General features: G+C 32.7%; 1 protein-coding gene and 1 long non-coding RNA gene across 3 annotated transcripts in view; one reads left to right on the top strand and one right to left on the bottom strand.

Moving 5' to 3' along the window:
• The window catches only part of LOC143242462 (dynein axonemal heavy chain 7-like), a 141,916-nt gene that overhangs the window by 58,599 nt on the left and 60,883 nt on the right, over nt 1-22,434 (bottom strand). The window lies entirely within an intron of this gene.
• Nucleotides 1,388-5,248, top strand: LOC143243087 (uncharacterized). Of its 2 annotated transcripts, XR_013023863.1 has the most exons (3): nt 1,388-1,671; nt 2,386-2,790; nt 4,894-5,248. It is a non-coding gene; the product is annotated as an uncharacterized LOC143243087 (long non-coding RNA). The 2 variants fall into 2 exon arrangements; XR_013023864.1 differs by lacking the exon at nt 4,894-5,248 and having other exon boundaries at nt 2,386-3,104.

Raw genomic sequence — 22,434 nt, 5'->3', positions numbered from 1 at the left:
TGGAAGGACGTCCATGACGCTCATCATCTTCATTGGACTGTCTTGTTCTTTAACAAGCACAACAAGCTGAGTCCAATGGCAAAGAAACCAAGACGATTAGAACTTGTAGAACTGCTGCAGCCCTTGTCCGTCCTTCCTGCCGTTGAGGAGTCCAGGTTGGGGTCTTGGGGTTGGGTCGTTTTTTGTCAAGAACCTCACCCTCGATCTTGCCATCATTGATGACCCTACCAGAAACGCAAGCCTCCAGAGGACATCGCTCTCAGTATTACTTGCACGTGCATGCCCTCTCACCACGGCAAGGTGACGATCCGACTGGAGAGTTAACAGGAGTAATAGTTTAACGTTTTCCTATTTTCTGTCTTTCAGACCCTGGTAACCCAAACTATCATGTGATTATATTTATTGGAATTTTACTTTCTACACCAAATTATAAGGCAATGTGTTAAGAAATTAATGAGATATAACGTGAAAAACTTTGATTGAATTTAGCATCAGGAGATGTTATATTAAGTATTTAGCACAGATGATGATGTTTCAAAGAGCTCTGCCGATTTCAGAGGGTTAATGACAAGTATCTGTTAGTCTACATTCCATGTTGTTACTATAAATAAGCTATTGACCATGTTTTGAGAAGAAACAAAGATACGTAAAATTCTGTTTTGAATAATATGGTTGTGATCTTATTCATTTCTTATTTGATGGGATTTGTTAACGTGTATTGATAAAAAGTCTAATCAAATTAAATGTGAAAGTGATGTGCGGCGAAAAAGAAGAATTAAATGTGTGACTTAAAGGAATGAAATAAAATTGCAGACCAAACTGGTAGCTATACCTTTATGTCCTAAACTGAACAAACAACGTAGCCAGGCTAATTGATGAATGAATATTTTCTTTAGAATTATTTATTGTCAATATTACAAGTGTAGCTAGAAGTTTGACCGCCAATTTTGATTTCTTTCTGTTACGGCTAGAAAAGAAAGGTGTATAAAAAGTAACTTTCCAGTCTTATATTTGTCATCACTCAATACGTTTTTCGTTGAATACCAGTCTCATGAATTGAGCTATGTGATGAGAGACAAATAATTCTGTGAAAACCTCTTTACATTTGAAGTGTAATACTTTAAAAGTTACGTGTTAAGTGCTGAAAGGACAAATTAAGTTGAAAGTAGAAGAAATTACAATTAAATTTCTCACTTTACAATCAACAAATATATTCACATAATATAATCAACGCTTCTTTCACATGAAATGATAAGATTTCAGGGCTAACTGAAATTTCTTCTTAGTGCAATTATAAATTTATTAAAAGTTGAAACATCAACTTGATTAGTTGGAATGAAGTCAAATATTTAGTGTACGTCAGTATGAAATAAAAATTAACAAATTTTCTCTAACATTTTATAGCTTTGATCTATCTTCGTTTGAAATGCATATGAGAAAAATCCAAATATTGGCTACGTCTTTTGTTATTAATTAAAAACTAATAAGTAGCAGTTTGTGTAGTAGCTATTTGTTAGTTAGTTGTAGAGCCTTCAGTGTGGTTACGTCATATCCCTCCACTATATAAATACTATATAAAAAATTGAATAATTCTTTTTACACAGTCAACTAACTTACAGCTGATTTTAACGTCTTTTACTCTATCGCAGCCCAACGAACATGAAGACAGTTGTAAGTGTTCTACAGTTTATTCTATAAGTTAATTATATGCCAAACTGCAACACAACTCATCAGAGAGAAAAACTGTATTTGTTGCACGGTATAATTTCAATATCAGAAGTGACAGCCCTCTACGTAGAATAATGTGAGATAATTTGACTAAAATTAAATCTTATGATACGAGACCTGATCGGATATTGTTAGTGAAATATACGTTTGATAACAATATTTTTTGAAAGTTATTCAAATTTAGTATAAAAGAATTCCCAGTAAAACAGCACTGTGATAAATGTTCTCATCATGTAAAACAACAAACAGGAGGAATTATGTTGAATTTCCCACCAAGCTTCTCGAGTGGTATCTGTCACAACACCAGTATGATAACACTAATGTTGACTAGATTCATCAAGTTAATCAACATTTGTAATTTCAATAACAATTATTAATATAAATTAGGCCAAACGATTTCGACGAAAGAAGAATAATGCCATTTATTTTACAATAATCTGTTCTATCTAAGAACATTTCACAATGAAATCATAAAGCTTTACGGGGAAAATGTTATTCGATAGGCTAATTTATATTGTAATAATTTGTGTGTCTGTTTTTCTTTGTAAAATAACTTTGTTCCACACAATTTCCTCAAGGACCAAGCGAGTAGGTTGTTTGTTTTTAATGGTAATAGTTTTATAAAAGATATAATTTTGATATTTATTTTTATTACAGATTTTCGTTCTTCTTTTGATGACTACGGTCTTCACTACAGGAAGTTTCGCTAAAAATGGAAATAGCAAAAACATCCGGAACATTTACGATGGTTTCGGTGATCCAAGAAACACAGCGAGAGGAAGGGGAGTTATTGACCTACCTGGCTTTGACGTCGATCCAGGTTTTGGAAGACGTAATGGAAATGGAAAAGGCAACAAAAAAGTTGAGAAGAGACGCCATCAGAGACTTAGGCTTAGAACTTCATTCCAAGTTTGGCTTAAAAAGCGGTGGATAGTGGGTTGAGAAACGGAAGAGGATTGGGTAGAAGTCCAAATAAGAACGACGGTCTACATTTTGGCGGAGGAAATAGTAATGGTAGAGGAAATGGTTATGACAGAGGAAAATTCGTAACAGCTAACCGAGGTAAGTATTATTGAATATTTCAAACTTTAAATATGAAAATATTGCAAAGTTCCACTTTTCTCGTAAGAAGTGTAAATAATTTAACCTTCCAGCCATGCTGCTCGACAAGCAATCTGAAGAAACAAACTTGAACCTGTTTTAACTTATGTTGATGCCCCCAGTTGGTACAGTGGTAAGTCTATGGATTTACAACGCTGAAATCAGCGTTTCAATTCCCCTCGGTGGACTCAGCAGACAGATCGATGTGGCTTTGCTATAAGTTTGTTTGTTTGATTTTTGAGTTTCGCACAAATCTACTCGAGGGCTATCTGTGCTAGCCGTCCCTAATTTAGCAGTGTAAGACTAGAGGGAAGGCAGCTAGTCATCACCACCCACCGCCAACTCTTGGGCTACTCTTTTACCAACGAATAGTGGGATTGACCGTCACATTATAAAGTCCCCCCGTCTGAAAGGGCGCGCATGTTAGGCGCGACAGGGATGCAAACCCGCGACTTTCAGATTACGAGTCGCACGCCTTAACACGCTTGGCCATGCCGGGCCGGCTTGCTATAAGAAAAACACACACACACTAATGTTAATTGCATGGCATGACCAGCTGGTTAAGATGCTCGACACGTGATATGAAAATCACGGGTTCGAATTTCCGTCACGCCAAATTATTCTCGCTTTTTCAACCATGGGGCGTTATAATGTTACTCTCAATCCCACTATTCGTTTCTTCAAAAGTAGCCTAAGAATTGGCAGTGGGTAGTGGTGACTAGCTTCCATACATTGATAAATTTGGGATGGGTAGCGCAGATAGCTCTCGTGTAGCTTTTTGTGAAATTAAAAAAAAGCAAAGAAACCAATTCAGTAATACAAAATTAAAAAGAGGTAAAATGATGAGGCAGTTCACAATATTTGAACAGAAACTTATTGACTGACCGACATTTACCCCCACGTGGCAGAGAGGTAAGTCAGCGGTTTTACACCAGTGGAAACCGGAATTTGGTACTTGTTGTGCGTATGCGTAATGTATAAGAACTCAAAATTAATACACATTAAACAATATGTTAAGTATGCAATGAGAATCATAAAGGTGTTAGCACACGTGTTCTTTTTAGTGCAAAGCTACACAGTGGTTTATTGCAATTCATCCACCGTATATAACCTAATACCGGTTATTAGCGTTTTAAGTCCCTAAAATCATCGAAAAGTCGTTGAGAGAAGAGAGAGAACTATTGTATTTGTGCAGCATAAGTAATTCTCACGTTTAATAAAACGGTAAAAATGAAATATTGTAACCTCTACTTCACAATTAGCTCTAAATAAATAGGAGTATATTACTTAAGGGAATTGGGTTTATGATATATAATTAATAAATAAATAATTTTAACTTAAAAACAAATTAATCAAAATACGTTTAATTTATTTTTGTTTTGGCTTGTTTTCTTAAGTTAAAATTAATTATATAATTAGTCAGTGATTTGGATTTGCTGTTTTTAACGCAATCCTTTCTTATGATTTTTGGGTTCGAATCCCCGTCCCATCAAACATGTTTCTCCTTTTAACCATTGAAGCGTTATAATGTGAGGGTCATCCCAATAATCGTTGGTAAAAGAGTAGCCCAAGAATTGGCGGTGGGTGGTGATGACTAGCTGTCTTCCCTCTAGTCTTACACTCCTAAATTAGGGACTTCTAGCGCAGATAATCCTCGAGTAGTTTTGCGCGAAACTCAAAACTATCCAAACCAAACCTTATTATTTTAGTTAATTATTTTCACCAATATATATATATATATATATAAGTATAATGTATAATGAAAACTATTTCACAAATAATTCAATACACCGGTATGTCTGTGAATTCACAGCTCTAGAATCTGGGTTTCGATTGTGGTGGGCTGAGACCAGATGTCCCATTGTGGAGCTTTGTGCTTAGTTAGAAACAAGCAAACATATATGATATAATTCATATTTTTCTTGATACATAAACTTCTCCAATCCCTTAAAATCATTAAAGTTAATTAAATATCTTACTTATGACAACATTGACACATTTTGTGGTTTTAATTCAATTTGTATGAAACTTTAAAAGTACTTTTTATTCTTTATCACTTCTTAGGATCTTGATTCTCACTGAAAGAAAAGATGTTTTGAAATCTTACCTTCATTTAATTAACAATTCGCAAATTAAGTAGTGTACAAAAAATATATATTTGAAATTAATTACAATAAAGTGAATTTTGAAATGAAAAACTTTGTATTGAATATCAAATAAAGTGTAATTTGTACCTAAAATAAATATTTTTTTCTGTCTGTTCCTCCTCCACCAGAAACACATTTCGATACCGAATCAAGTGTTTGCTTCGGTTAGTTTTTGCGATCTTACTCACAAATATTTGAACGTTAATATTATATTATAAAGATATTGAGAGAAAAAAGAAAGTCAAACGTGTTACCAGTCGAATGGGCTGTAAATACCTATACAGTAAATAGTATAAACCATTAAAATTTGTATTTGTAAGTAATTTAAAATTACACAACTATATTTCTGTAATTAATATAAACTATACAAGTATGTCTCTTTGAACGGTTAAACTACAAAATTGTGTTTCTTTAAATACTGTAAACTACACAACTGAGTATGTGTGCTGAATATAAATTATCACAAGATTAGAGTGAATTAATCTATGAGACCTTTTCCCTCATTTATATCTACTATATTTTTGTGCGATAGAAAAGAGCGGGAAATTTAAACACAAGAAATATATTTATTTTATATTTTCTAACTGCACATTTTATTATTGTATGTTTTGTTTTGGTGGAAATTGTGTTCAAATATAACTATTTGCAGCAGTTCCTGTAGTAACAGTATAGAAACTAACAATTTATAAAATATGTTTATGGTTTTTGACATCTGGGAAAATTTAATATGGATTTAGTTCACATTTGTGCTGAAAAGTTAGTATGAGTTTGAATCGGTCAACTACTTAAGGTGAAGTATGTTTACAGAGAGTTTTACACAAGACTGATGATATATTTTAGATATATTATATGCATGTAGATTTTTGGAATAATTTCTACATTATGATGGCAATTTGTTTTAATTGCCAATAAAGAAAACTTATGTTGGTTAATATTAAATATATAAACTGTGCCGATATATATACTTACAGTTCTTTGTATGTTTAATTTTCGCGCAAAGCTACACGAAGGCTATCTGCGCTAGCCGTCCCTAATTTAGCGGTATAAGACAAGAAGGAAGGCAGCTAGTCATCACTACCCAATGCCAACTCTTAGGCTACTCTTTTACTAACGAATAGTGGGATTCACCGTCACATATTAACGTACGGCTAAAAGGGCGAGCATGTTTGGTGCGACCGGAATTCGAACCCATATATACATTTATAATGAATTATAATAAACTGGATTTAGTGATAACTCCGCATGCAGTTGTGATTAAGCAAAGAGAAAACTTTACGGATCTATATCTTGAAATACATGACAAACGTATGATGTTGACATAATAAGACCTTTCCACATGGCTGTACAACGATTTTTGTGTTTGGAGCTGAACAAACATCGGTTGAAGTCATGCATTGCTTGATGTAGTTCTCTGTTTTGTTTAACGCAATTGATTCAAATCTATTCTTCACAAAACGGGATTTGATATATTTATAATTTTGAGTACTTGAGAAAAAAACAACTTGTAACACTGATCTACCTAACTTCTTTGATGCGTTTTCAATCAACCAGTGTTGTTTGAAATCATTGCTTACCAATTATGTTTAACAGCATTTTTGAAACCATATTTATAACAACGTGTTAAATATTGAACAAAAATATTTCATCAGTATACGGGGATAAAATACAAAAAGCCTACATAGTTTTATTATACGAACATTACAGCTCGAGACCGTAAATAAAACCACAATGATTGGTCATCACCTGCTGTTATTTTAATAACTAACCAAAAATGCTCAGTAATTTGTATTGTAAGCTATTTGAATAAAGAACGTTTTGGTATACATACTGAAGATAATAGCATTCTTATATCACAGAAATATCTGATTTCAAATGTTTAAAACTGATTACCGAACTAATATATTACGTAAATAACATTTCTGTGTAAGGGAAAAAAATATATTTTATTTTGTATAAGTCTTGGAATTTTGATGATCAACATAAGTATAGAATAAAGTTAACAAAATTAGAAAATAACCAGGCACACCTGTATATAGTTTTTGTTTTACATTAAGCACAAAGCTACACAATGTGCTATCTGAGCTCTCCCCAACACAGGTCTCGGAACCCGGTTTTAAGCGTTGTAAGTCGGCAGACATATCGCTAAGCCACTGGGGAGCCACATTTATATATCTTTAATTATTATTTCTCCAGACATTTCTAATATTGTGCAAATGTTTCGCATATCATATTCAATACTTATTTGTTGTTTATTTTATGTTTTTTTCTCTTTAGCAATAACCAAACAATCTGTTTATTGAAAATCACACGTAAAAATTTATCTACTCACACAATTTGATATGCACACGTAAATAATCTGTGTGTTCATACGGATTTATATACATGCGTAAATATTGTATCTAGTCACACTGATTGATTTTCACACGCAAACATCCCGTCTATCAATTTGATATTCACACTCATAAGTAGCCATTAACAACTCCGAATGTTAAAATTAATGATAAGTTGTAGAATCTTCATTTAAACGCTAAAACATTCTTTACCGTTAAAACACGAGTAGATGCCAATGACCACATCAGCGATCGGAACCTGATACTTGTTCTAGACACAAATAAGTACATTTTGTGCTAACTGATTTTATAGAAGGCCACTTTTGTTTTTTCACTAACTCAGGAATATTTTGACTAACAACAGTTAACAAATAATAACTTTTGCTTTTGGTTATAGTGGTCTGCACTCTAGAAAGTTACGCTAAGAACGGAAATAACGATACACACCGGAACATCCACGATGGTTGCAGTGATCTCGGAAACAAAAGGGGTGTGCGAACGGTAATGACAGATATGGGAGTAACGGTGATCCAAATTTTCATAAAAGTAATAGAAATAAAGGAGACAATAAGAAACGGTTAGGAAGAGTCACTGTGATGAGGGAAATAATAAATAAATCTAAGTAAGGGTTTCTTTTCTCCCTTAATGCGATGATATTATTGGGCCACGCACTCACGTGACATTAACAGATCAATGTTAATACTTAAACAACCAATCCTCAAAATACGTTATGGGATATGATGTGTGACTGGCGACTGAAGAAGCTTTCTTTCATAATACTATTTTTTACTTTATACTGTGGCATCTAACGACCTATTTTCATTTTAACAAATGAAAGCAGTGACCGTCTGATTAATTAAAGTTTGCTACTAATCTTTACAACCATCTACAGTCAGAAATCATTATTAGACGTAATTTTATAATAATCTTAAATTAAAATCTCCTTAGTCAACAGGCACATACACAAAACAATCTTTTTCTTTCCTTTTATACTGTTTCAGTAAAACTAGATGGCGCTATATTCAATAACCTTTTTTTTTTTATAGGAAACTTCCATTTATCAAATGAAATCATGGTTTCAGAACATTAAAAAAATAAAACTTAAATTTATAGATTTTTCTATGTTTGGCAATTCGAGTCCCAACATATAGTATTTTTCTTGACCTATTTTAATCGTTTCCTTTTCAATAAGTAACTAAAACAGTATGGAAGAAAAAGGACATTGGCCATACTTTACCTTAGCACTTCCATATTTTCTGCATGGTTACAGTTTTACTGTGATGCAGTAAGTAAAGTTAGTAACATTTATCAAAACTCTTAAAAGCACAAACGGTTTTGCTATATTCACAAACTTCTGATCTGATGAACCAAAGATGATCAGAATTAGATAATAAATCTAGGGATTAATACAGAATAAGATTTCTACTTATTAACAGGCCAAATATAAACAATATCCCATAAGATCTAGGTTACGTTGAAACAAGATATCAAGCTAATAATGTAGTGTAATTATAAAAAAGAGAATAAAATAAAAAACTGATAAACATTATAACATTCATTTACAGTTAACATGAGACGTTATTGTTAGACCTATTACATTGTTAACCGTTGCACTTTTTTATTAGTTTGCAGAGATTTTCAAGAAGTTGAAGAGTTTATCATAATAGTATTACAACTACACGATATATGTGTAATATCTATTGATGAATGCGTGTTTCTTTACAGACCGGCTTGTATACGGCAAATATAGTTTGCGGAATACTATTTACGATCTCCATTTCATACAATATAACTTATAGACATTATAAATTAAATATACTACCGACATTATAATTAAAAAAATAACCTTAAAAAAGAATGGAAGATACCACACGAAGCACATACCAATGACTCGGAAACATGATAGTAAAGTATATCAAACATTTGCATTGATTTCAAAACTATCTAGACATTCTTAAATAGCTTTTAATTGAAAATATAATATGGATAAAGGAACTTATTTAACGAGAACATGAGAGGTTACTCTTACATTCTATACCAACTGGGAAGAAACTGTAATGACATAAGTGCCTGTCAATAGAGAATAGCGATCGGTAAGTTTATTTATCTTCAGTTGTATGTGTTCTTTTATTTTAGCAAAGCCACATCGGGCTATCTGTTTGAGGCTTCCATATATTCAGTTGTCTCTACTGTGTAACATAGAACATTAAGTAAATATGAAATTATTATTGGAACTACCGTGGAACGTATAATTTAAGTAAAATGAGAACTTTACACATCATGTAGTTATAAATAAACTCAGAGTGAAAGTTTCACAAAACATAACATAATTTTACCTTCCCAAACTTAACAGGAGTATGACAAACAAATAAATAATAATAAAATGTAAAATAGAAAAGAAATTAAATATCTTACATGAAATAATTCAGATTGTAAGAAAGAGAAACGAATAATTCTGTAATTTACTTTTCGACGAAGTGAAGATGTAAACACCATAATGTTTATTTGGCATGATTTTCGACTTTGAAAGGACATCAATATAAAAAAGAAATTTAAAATATTTCCATAAAATTTATAGCATTCATTTGTTATTCAAATTTGTTTCGCAATATATCCGACGAAATAGCCAATTATGAAATATAACCTTCCCATAATTTAGCATATAACATACGAGAGTTTCGTAACTCACAGCTATGGCCTTCGGTATGATTGCTTCATATCCCCACATTATGTAAATACGAAAAGTTGAAGAATGCTTTTAATATAACAGTTTAACTTACAGCTGCTATCAACGTCTTTTACCTTATCGCTATCTAATGAGGACAGTGGAAAGTGTTCTACAGTTTATTCTATAAGTTAATTATCGGTAAAACTGTAACACAACTCACCGGAGACAAATAGTTGTATTTTTTGCATGGTATCATTTCAATATAAAAAGTAGCACTTCTCTATGCAGAATAATATGAGAGAATTAGACAAAAATTAATTACTGATCAAATTTCGGGACATTGTAGTTGAGATATAAATAGACAACGTAATTCTTAAAAAGGTATTTATAAAGAGTATGAAAGAATTCCCAGTAAAACAGCACTGTGATAAATGTTCTCATCATATAAAACAACAAACAGGGGAATTATGTTGAATTTCCCACCATGCTTTTCGAATGGTATCTGTCACAACACCAGTAAAATAACGTTTATGTTGACTAGATTCACTAACTTATTCAATCTTTTGTAATTTCAAATACAATTATTAATACAAGTTAGGCTAAACGATTTAGACTATAGAAGAATAATGCCATTTATTTTATAGTAATCTTTTCTACACAAGAACATTTTAACATAAAATCTTAAAGCTTTATGGGGAAATTGTTATACGATAGGCTAAGTTACATTCTACTAGTTTGTGTTTGTGTCTGTAAAATAACTATGGATCTATACAACTTTCTCACAGAGTAACTAGTTTGTGTTTTATTGGTCATAGTTTCATGAGGAAAATGATTTTTTATTTTTTCAGGTTTTCTTTCTACTTTTCATTATTATCGTCTACACTGTCGGAAGTTACGCTATAAACGAAATAATCGAAAACATCCACAATGGTTATGGTGGTCATGGAGATAAAAAAGTGAAATAGGAGCGCTGTCGATAGAGACAGGAATAAAAGTGGTTTCACCAGTAAACCAGGTTTTGTAATAGGTAGTGGAAATGGAAAATACAAAAAGAATGTGTTTGGAAAAGACCCATACTTTGGCTTGGGTTTTGACAGTGGCCTTAACTTAAGAGATGGGTTGGAAAGAAGAACACGAACAGCAAGACAATCAGAAATGCAATTCGGAACTAATCGAAGAGGAAGAAGATTGGATAGTGAACTAAGAAGAAATGAAATTTTTATTTGGATGCATAAAATCACACTGCTGGATGATAATTGGTAAGAGGTCAATTAATTTCGATGTTGAAGTTCATAAAAATATGTGAGTATATCAAAATTTAAATACCAAAGCGTTTGGAATAAAGTTAATCAATTTAACCATTTAACATTAAACTCGACTTGTGAGTCTGTAGATCGCCTGTTCAAATTCCTATCGAATCAAACGTGCTTGCACTTTCACTGGTCAGAGTGTAGACCAAAATTCTTGACTTATGTAATATTTCTTTTATTAATGTGAATATTGTTTCACATGATATAAAAATGCATAGTATGCTCTTTTAATAACTGTCATACAATATCGTCAGTGGTTTGTTAATTTTTGGAAGAATCTGCTTTGTTAACTTTAATGTTTTTAAAAGTTCTGAATATTAAAAAAAATGCTTCTCTATTAAGGTTAAAAAAAGTAAATTGTTTTCTAATTAATGTGTAATGTCTGTGAGCTTAAAATTTCTACACATTAAAAAATTATTAGTTCTGAAATGAGAAACATAAGGGCCTCAGGTCAAGTTGTTTTCTTAAAGTAAAGCTACACATTGGGGTATGAGAAATTTGTAATTGCATAGAACCGAGTCCAGATATTAGTGATTAAATTCACTCAAGTCATTGCTAACTCGTTGGAAAATGAGAAAGGACTGTTGTATTTGTACAGAATAAGAAATTTTCAGTTTTATTAAAGGGTAACATTGGAACTTCTACTTTACATGTAACTGTGAAGAAAGAGGTTGAAATACATAAGTGGAATAGCCTGTGTGATACGTTACTTCTTACACAGAGATTTATATGTCAGTCTATTATATAAACATTTTATGTAAATTGAACATAAATAAATAGAAAAATTACGTATATATATATATATAATAATAAAATAATAATAATACAGTTAATAAAATAACTTACTTTTAACAACATCGACAATTCTGTGGTTTTAATTCAATTGATATGAAAGTTCTTATACGTTTTCTTTTTTCACTGCTTTTTTAGGATCCGGATTCTCGCTGATAGAAATGATATTCTGAAGTCTTACCTTTATTCAAATAACACCAGAAGGTTATATAGTACAAGAAAAATATATTCTTGAACTTATTGTACACTGAATATTGAAATAAAAATTGTATTGAAATTTAGTTTCATTATTTCGTGGTTATAGAAAACACAAAACAATAAACTGAATCAAGTAAGAAATAAAGTGTAATTTATACTTAAAAGAAAACTTTCGTTAATCTCTCTGTGTATTTCTCCTGTTCCAGGAACATTTTTCGAAACATATTGAAATGCTTGCTTAAGTTAGTTTATGTAAAAGATATTTCGAGTGTTGACAATTCGAAGAAGAAATGTTCTAGAAGAACTATTACCACGTGGTGAAATGTTTGACCCTGATATTCATCTTTTATCTGTACTCACATTTTTGTTATCGATATTTAATCTATAAGCCAGCTAATAGCGTCAACTAATTACAGTCTAAACCAAACGCTAAACGAGCAGCGGAGACTTTCTCAACATGTTTTATAGAATCATTGTTGTTCTATAATCATCATTGTTTTATGCACGTGAGTACTGAAACTTCACTGTAACCTGTATCACTCTTCTTATAATTAAGCAAAATATTACGAGGCTTCTAAAATATTTGTTTAAAAAATTAATGTTTCTCTATTAGTGACCTTGTCTTCTACCAGGTTGTAAGGAAGTATTATTTTTGTTACACGTTTTCTTTCATATAAACGTTCATTAGGGCCTGGCATGGCCTAGTGCGTTAAGGCGTGCGCTTCGTAATCTGAGGGTCGCGGGTTCGCGCCCGAGTCGCGCCAAACATGCTCACCCTCCCAGCCGTGGGGGCGTTATAATGTGACGGTCAATCCCACTATTCGTTGGTAAAAGAGTAGCCCAAGAGTTGGCGGTGGGTGGTGATGACTAGCTGCCTTCCCTCTAGTCTTACACTACTAAATTAGGGACGGCTAGCACAGATAGCCCTCGAGTAGCTTTGTGCGAAATTCCAAAGAAAAAAAAATAAACGTTCATTAGTTTATTGCAATAATATAAAATGAACTAAAAACACTGCTAGGAACAAAGTCTATGAACGGTACAACTATACATTAATTGTTCCAAAAGAAGCGTGAAAGGTGTTCTACACAATTTTAACATATGTATCTGGTACTACTGGTTATGCGGTACGTTCGAAATTCTTGTATCATACAAAGTAATAAACACTGGATAAAGAAACAATGGCTTCATAGAGTCAACTGATACCAAGCTAATACATTTAAAAAAAAAAAAGACTACAACATATAGTTTTGAAAATAAAAGACGAGTATTTCCAAAAAATTCTTGATGAATAAAGATATAAATTCATTTGTTATCAATGTTATTTTCTTTCATCAGTTTATATTTTTCTTCAGAAACATTATAATAAAAGTATTCATTGTGATAAAGGAAATAATAAATTAAACTAAGTTAGAGTTTGTTACCAATTTGTAAACAATTTCTTTGTGATAGAAAAAAATGAATATTAATTTCGAAGTCTGCGTATCTTATGGAAAATCTATTTGTAAAAGCAAAATAACTTGTATGGAATTTAAGTTATTAGGTCAAAGTAATATTGCAAAAGATCTCAGGAACAGTATTCAAAACTCCTTATGCAATGATATTATTGGGTCACATTATCACGTGACACTAACAGATGAATTTTGTTAGGTAATTAACCAATTCCCCAAGTTCTTTTACGGGATATGAAGTAAGATTAATTAGAGTAAAAGCTCTCTTTCATAATACAGCTTTTTTATTGGATACTATAACATCTAACAACCTATTTTTATTTCAACAAATGAAAGCAGCGGTTGTCAGTCTAATAAAGTTCACAATAGATGCTTTACTACATCTACAGTCAGAAACCATTATTAGATGTGATTTTATCATAATTTTAATTTAAAATCTCATTAATCGACAGGCACATACTGTTTGAGTAAAACTATATGACGCTATATTCCAGAAAATTTTTGATAGGAAACTTACATTTATCAAATTAAATCATGGTTTCAGATTATTTATCTATTGATTCATTGATCTATTTTCATCGTTTCCTTTTTATTAGTTATTTGAAACAGTATGGAGGAACGAAATCACTGGCTTTACTTTACGTAACATTTCCAGGTTTTCTGCATTTTTAATGTTTTATTGTGATATAGGAAAACAATATGACATTTTATTGTCGAGTTTAATAAGATTCATCAAAACTGTTAAAAGTATAGCAGTTTGTTATATTCAGTAGCTTCTGATCTTATCAACCAATGGGGATCAGAATTTGATAATTAATTGAGTGACTAATATAGGTAATTGAAAATAACTTTTATACTTGTTATCAGTCATAATGTCGACAATTTCCCATAAAGTTTAGGTTGTTTCCAAACAAGATATCAAACTTATAATGTTGAATAATCATGATGAAAAAGTGAATAAAACGAAAACTGATAAACATAATAACATAGATTTACACTTCACATGAGACATTAATGTTTGACCTATTACATTGTAAACCGTTACATATTCCAAATAGTTCTTTAAAGATTTTGAACAAGTAGAAGTGTTCATCATAATATTATTACAACCACACTCTAAGCAAGTTTCTATATATACAGTCTTATATACGGCAAACATAGTTTGCGGAATGCTATTTAAGTTAGCTATTTAATACAACATACATTATACATATTATAAATTAAATATATTACAGACATTATACTCAATAAAGTTACTGAAAGTAACCTTAAAAAAATTGAAACATGTATTAGAAGAACACACCTATGCTCAGTAACATGATAGTAAAGTATATAAAACACTTGAATTGATTTGAGATTTATTTATACATTCTTCAAGAGCTGTTAATTGAAAAAATAAAGTGGGTAAAGGAACTTATTTCATGAGAACATGAGTTGTTAAGCATACATGAAGTGCCAACTGAGAAAACATTGTTACGATACAAGTATGTGTCTGTAGAAAATAGCGTTCGGTAAGTTTATTTATATTCAGTTGTATGTGAGTTTTCACGATGGCAAAGTCACATCGAGCTATCTGCTGAGTCCACCACTGGATCAGTTGTCTTAATTGTGAAACATAAAACATTAAGTAAATAAGAAATAATTATTGGACGCACCATAGAGTTTGTTTTGTTTGCAAGACTAACTAACGTGTGTCTTAATTCACGTTTCTTATATAGTCGTACAATATCTCTGAACTTTCTGTACTGGGATAAAATGTATCTGAATATTCTTTACTGGTACAAAATTCAACTGTTTCTGAACTGCGGTGTACGGTATCTATACGTACTGTAACAGCACATAACCTGACTGGACTTCAATTTCCATACTGGGATAAAATCTATCAGAGATTTAATCAATGATACAGTCTCTCTGAACCTTTTTCTATACTGTAACACAAAACGCTATAATTCTAAGATAGTTTCTCTTCTTGAAGGGCAAGCAAAGAGCAACAATATTTAATTGAAACATTTATGACATAAAACCGTACTTGTAAAAAACGTAAGGTAATTTTCTAAAACACTTGTGATGTAACAAAGCATTTGCAATTAACGTATAGTTATTTACTAAAACACTTTTGAAATAAACGTGTTTTGCTTTTATATGTGATGAAACAAAATAATGTTTATCATTGTTATTAAATACTTGTCTTGATTTTTGTAAAAAATCTTCGCAATTTTGATTTTCTGTCTTATTTTACTGCACTTCCTTGTTGCCTTACGTTTGAATTTCAGGTATTTTGCTAATACCGCATGTAAGTGCTAATTGTTTACTTCGGCTGTATTTTCATAACATATTCCTCAGTTCAGGTTCAAAGCAAGTTTGTTTGTTTTGAATTTCGCGCAAAGCTACATAAGGACTATCTGCGCTAGCCGTCCCTAATTTTGCAGTTTAAGACTGGAGAGACGGCAGGCAGTCATCACCACCCACCGCCAACTCTTGGGCGATTCTTTTACCAGCGAATAATGGGGTTGACCGAAAATTATAACGCCATCACGGCCGAAAGTGCGAGCATGTTTGGTGCGACCATAATTCAACCTGCGACCCTTAGATTACGAGTCGAACGCTTCAACCCACCTGGCCATGCCGAGCCTTCTAAGAACGTATATTATCACAAGCCAATTTGTACAGATTTCTGCACAGCGCGTTTTAACAAGTGAATGTGGATAGATTAACAACAACAAGTTACACACTATGTAGCCCTTAAGTAAAAAAAAAAAAAAAAAGGTCAATACGTTTCCAGTCAAAAATGTCACAACTGAACCAGAAAACCTGTTCTAAATGTAGATAAACATCTCGAATAGACCTCACTGCACGTGTATTCTATACAATTTATTGAAGACAGCTAGAGTTCGATGTATTATTGACGTGATTTGATATTCCAGTTGTTTAGAGAAGTATTACGAATCTCCAGTTGAAATATACATACAACGTAGTTTATTTGTTCTAATACTATTCTTTAATGTGTACCTTTAACAAAACAACATGAAAAACAAAGTGGCAAGTTTATTTTATAATATGTATATGATATGTTTTTTTCTCAGCTGCAGCACAGCGGCTTATAAAACGGCTCAAAGTTATTATTATTTTATTAATATTTTAAGTACGAACTTCTAACTCATATCTTCATCACCTCTTGATCGAGTTGAGAGCTAATATCGATTGATGTTCTCGATCGTACCAAAAGTATCATAGATTAATTCAGTGTAATCCTGCCTAGAATAATTTTAATTGAAGGTAGGTTGATAGGAATCCTGAATAATAATAAAATTGAATAAAATATACCCACTCCCTACCGCTGGTATTAGTAGTGTAAGTAAATATAGGTTGAAAAAGGACACAAAAATTGTCTCGTAGATTAATTTACTCAAATTCTGCTTAACAGATTTTGAAGTGCCCTTGGTTATTTAGGTTTCTGTCTTGTTTTATCAAATAATGCTTTTGATAGCAAAGATGTGTTTTTAGTTATGTCTTACTGGAACTATCAGAGTTAACATCTCAACTGCTTGTTTTTGAATTTCGCGCATAGCCAATCGAGGGCTATCTGCGCCTACCCGTTCCTAATTTAGCAGTGTAAGACAAGAGGGAAGGCAGCTAGTCATCACCACGCTCCGCCAACTCTTTGGTTACTCTTTTACCAACGAATAGTGGATTGACTGTGGGATTGACCGTTACATTATAACGCTCCAACGACTGAAAGGGCGAGTATGTTTGGTGCGACCAGGATTCGAACCCGCGGCACTAAGTTTACGAGTCGAACGCCGGGGACTTTTAGCGAGTGTGAGCTGAGATATAGGAGAGTTTTCTGCAAACTTTTGAGCGTATATAAGAATAGTGTAGGAAAAACTTATAACCCTTTCCCTGCGACAACCACCTTCACTTATCTGAACAAAGATAAATTACTATACTCACTTGGATAAAACTAATTACCCATACTGTAAGAAACAGCACCAGTTGAATGAGAAGAAAAAAGAGTTACGTAATTCAAGTGAAAATTCTGAAGATGAAGGTGAAGAAACTTCTCATACAGAGGTGGAGATAGTTCCTTCCTACACTAAAAATACTACGAATGATGCTACTAACTTAAACAAAGCCTTGGATGTTGATAACGCAGAAACTAATGAAGAAGAAAAAATCTAGAACAAACAAATGAAAACCAAGAGTTTACTCTGGTAGTGTCGAAAAGAAAAGTAGAAATTCATTACAGAATGAAACTACACAACCAAAAAATACACCACTTAAAACAAAACACCCAACCTTTTCATTATTATTGAAGGCGTGCCTGGCACATATAATCAACAGTAACTTGCAGCGGAAATTAGCAGATGTGAACCAACTGTTGAAACCGCTAGCGTCAAGCGTTTTACCTTCAGGCGGTGTCCTTGTCCGAGGTCAAGGATTTGTTTGGTTTATTTGGCATTTCGCACAAAGCTACTCGAGGGCTATTTGTGCTAGCCGTCCCTAATTTAGCAGTGTAAGACTAGAGGGAAGGCAGCTAGTCATCACCACCCACCGCCAACTCTTGGGCGACTCTTTCACCAACAAAAAGTGGGATTGACCGTCACCTTATAACGCCCCCAACAAGTCGAGTCCAATGGCATGGACACCAAGACGATTAGAACTTGTAGAACTGCTGCAGCCCTTGTCCGTCCTTCCTGCCGTTAAGGAGTCCAGGTTGAGGTCTTGGGGTTGGGTCGTTTTTGTCAAGAACCTCACCCTCGATCTTGCCATCATGGATGACCCTACCAGAAACGCAAGCCTCCCGACGACATCGCTCTCAGGATTACTTGCACGCGCATGCTCTCTCACCACGACAAGGTGACGATCCGACTGGAGAGTTAACAGAAGTAATAGTTTAACGTTTTTCTATTTTCTGTCTTCAGACCCTGGTAACCCAAACTATCATGTGATTATATTTATTGGAATTTTACTTCCAACACCAAATTATAAGGCAATGTGTTAAGAAATTAATGAGATATAACGTGAAAAACTTTGATTAAATTTTGCATCAGGAGATGTTATATTAAGTATTTAGCACAGATGATGATGTTTCAAAGAGCTCTGCCGATTTCAGAGGGTTAATGACAAGTATCTGTTAGTCTATATTCCATGTTGTTACTATAAATAAGCTATTGACCATGTTTTGAGAAGAAACAAAGATACGTAAAGTTCCGTTTTGAATAATATGGTTGTGATCTTATTCATTTCTTATTTGATGGGATTTGTTAACGTGTATTGATAAAAGTCTAATCAAATTAAATGTGAAAGTGATGTGCGGCGAAAAGAAGAATTAAATGTGTGACTTAAAGGAATGAAATAAAATTGCAGACCAAACTGGTAGCTATACCTTTATGTCTTAAACTGAACAAACAACGTAGCCAGGCTAATTGATGAATGAATATTTTCTTTAGAATTATTTATTGTCAATGTTACAAGTGTAGCTAGAAGTTTGACCACCAATTTTGATTTCATTCTGTTACGGCTAGAAAAGAAAGGTGTATAAAAAGTAACTTTCCAGTCTTATATTTGTCATCACCCAATACGTTTTTCGTTGAATACCAGTCTCATGAATTGAGCTATGTGATGAGAGACAAATGATTCTGTGAAAACCTCTTTACATTTGAAGTGTAATACTTTAAAAGTTACGTGTTAAGTGCTGAAAGGACAAATTAAGTTGAACGTGGAAGAAATTATATTTACGGCTATGTCTTTTACGTGGGTGAGGAAGCATCACATTATTCTTATATAAATAACGATTAAGAAAACAAGTATTTCTAAGCATAAAGACGCGATTTATTCTGAGAGAACATACTAGATTTTCGACATCACATTGGTTTGACTTGTTCAGACACATTAATGTTCTGTCGAAACATGTAGTATGTTACCTTAGAACAAATGACTTCATTTTGTTTAAAATCGTTCTTTGCTAACTTATTATTACTGTGGTTTGCTTAAACGGCACACTTTCGTGTTAATAGAAATATTATTGTTTTCGTGCATACACAGAAAATAAATAACTTTTACAGATATATTCAAAGTAGATGTCCAAATTTACGCATTTTTTGAACGTCAAATTAGATTCTAAGTTCTGCTTCATTAGTATTCATTCTTAAGAAAACTATTGTAAGAGGGGAAGGATCAGAAGTCGATCAGAAGTGAGGAGATGCAGCAATTTAAACGAGAAACTTGGCAGAAATGATGAAGCATTGCGCCAGTTGTTGCTCGAAGCAGCCATCTTTGCTGAAGAGAGTACATCAGATCTTATTACAAAATGAAGATTGGATAAGAAATTTCTTTTTTTATATTCCGAGTATTGCAGCCTTGCATGTTTTGAGAAATCTTGTGATATTTTGTCATTGATTCCTCACAACAAACATTACATTACGACAAATGTAATAGAATATATTTGGATCATTTACATGACCTTTTGCTGCAATAACGACCAACAAATAATACTAAAAAGAAAAGAGTATCAAAGTGCACGCACAATCAGATACTATCCAGAAAGAGCCCAGCATGGCCAGGTGGGTTAAGAATTCGACTCGTAACGTAAGGGTCGATGGTTCTAATCCCTGTCGCACTAAAGATGCTCTCTTTTTTCGGCCGTGGGAGCGTTATAATGTGACCGTCAATCTCACTAGTCATTGATGAAAGAGTAGTCCAAGACTTGGCGGTGGGTGATGATGACTAGTTGCCTTCCCTTTAGTCCTACACTGTTAAATTAGTGACGAATAGCGCAGATAGCTTTCGAGAAGCTTTACGCGAAAATCAAAATAAACAAACCTGTTTCCTTGTTTCTCTCTAAGTTCAGCAGATTTTGTTAAATGTTTAACAGTTAACTGAAAAGCGAACTGCATTCTCTGTTATAACTCAGTCTTGTAATCACTGCATAATAAATACTTTAGAGGTCATTATCTCTTTCTTAGGCAGCAGTACATCTCTACCATGTAGTTGAAAGAACGGACTTCCGAAAGTAGACTCATTTTCAGCACATACGTAATACATGAAAATGCTCTGTCCAAGTATTCTGATCTTTCTCACAGTATTGAGACATCGTATCCAACAAAGTTCTGTTGAATCTTTCTACTAATACGGTTGAAGTTGGATGAAAAGCAGTTGTGTCAGTTCTTTTTTTTGTTTTTTTGGCAATTAACAAATGAGAAATATCTTTTATTAACTTGGAAACAAAGTTACTTTCTATATCCGACATTAAATACTGGAGTACAACGTGTCTAGCTACAATGTTATTTTAAAATACTTTAACAATCGTATTCGCTTTTTTATCAGACACACAAGTTATTTATTTACTCATCTTTATTTTGTTCACTAATCACATGATTTTAATTACTTCTAATTCATCCTCATTTTCGGTTCTAATTTTGTTAGACTATTCTCATCAGTTTCAGCGACTCTACACTTATGTTACATGGAGCATTCACATTAGAATGTTTTCTACCCGTTATATGAATTATTTCAAAATCATAATCTTGGAGTACTAATGACCAACATGGCTAACATAGAGGAAAAGTTCATTAATGTTATTAGTCATCCTAATGGTACATGACATGTGATGATAGTAAATTTCCTACCATACAGATAACAACAAAAGGTTTTCATTCAATATACTACGGCTAAACATTCTTGTTCTGAGACCGAGTAATTTACTTCAGCTTTTCGTAAATGTCTACTGTAATAAGTTAAAGGATGTTCTTTTTTGTTTTCATTTAATTATGGCAACACTGCATTTATAGCATAACCTGAAATATATATGTTTAAGATAATTTATTTACTAACGCCTGAGTAACTAAAAATGAATAACTTAAAATGAGTGATTTTAATGCAGCGTGTCCTAATTTCACGAAAGCTTTTTGTCTTTTATCTGCCCAAATAACTTCTCTTTCTTTCTTAGTTAGCTCAGTTAGAGGTTTGCCAACAATTCAAAATGTGGTGTAAACCTACTACAAAATCCTATATATCCTAGAAAAGCAGGAATATCTAACTTTTTAGTTCAGGTTTAATACTGTTTTCATTGTCATATGTCTTAGATATTCTATTTCTTTTATCAATAACTGACATTTCTTTAGTTTCCTGTATATTACGTAACAGATAAATGTCTTCAACTGTTACAACAATCACTTTTTAAATTCTTCCCCAAACTTTAATTATTCCGTTCTTCTAAGGGCCTTATGCAACCGGGGATACATAATGACTGATACTGCCCTCTGTTACCGCTTGTTCAAACATATGTTTCACACTTGTCTATCTCTGGCATTTTATGAGGTTTTCTGCTATAGGTTTATTTTCATTTAACACTATTATGTGACAAACTTGATTTTCACGACCAGGGTCACATCTCCTACAAATATTCTTCTGGTAATGTTATTACGCTTTCTTTATGTTTTCTTTCACATTTCCTAAGAAATAAATCATAATTTATTTTACTCTGTCGTGTCTGGTGTTTACTATTTCTCACATGATGCTGTGCTACTGCATCTAATGTTTCACAATTAGTAGCCTTGTCTACTACTGCGTGGTTAGGAAATATTACTTTACCTTTCACATTTTCTTTTATGAAACATTCATTAGTTATTACAACAATATTGCTATATTAATTAATACCAATGCTTGTAGCTACAATCTGTGAACACTATGAGTGTAATTATTCCAAAAGAA

The sequence above is a fragment of the Tachypleus tridentatus genome, unplaced genomic scaffold (genome assembly GCF_004210375.1).
Source record: "Tachypleus tridentatus isolate NWPU-2018 unplaced genomic scaffold, ASM421037v1 Hic_cluster_2, whole genome shotgun sequence".
Lineage (NCBI taxonomy): Eukaryota > Metazoa > Arthropoda > Merostomata > Xiphosura > Limulidae > Tachypleus > Tachypleus tridentatus.
Note: the sequence above shows the minus strand (reverse complement) of the source record. Positions and strands in the feature narration are given on the sequence as shown.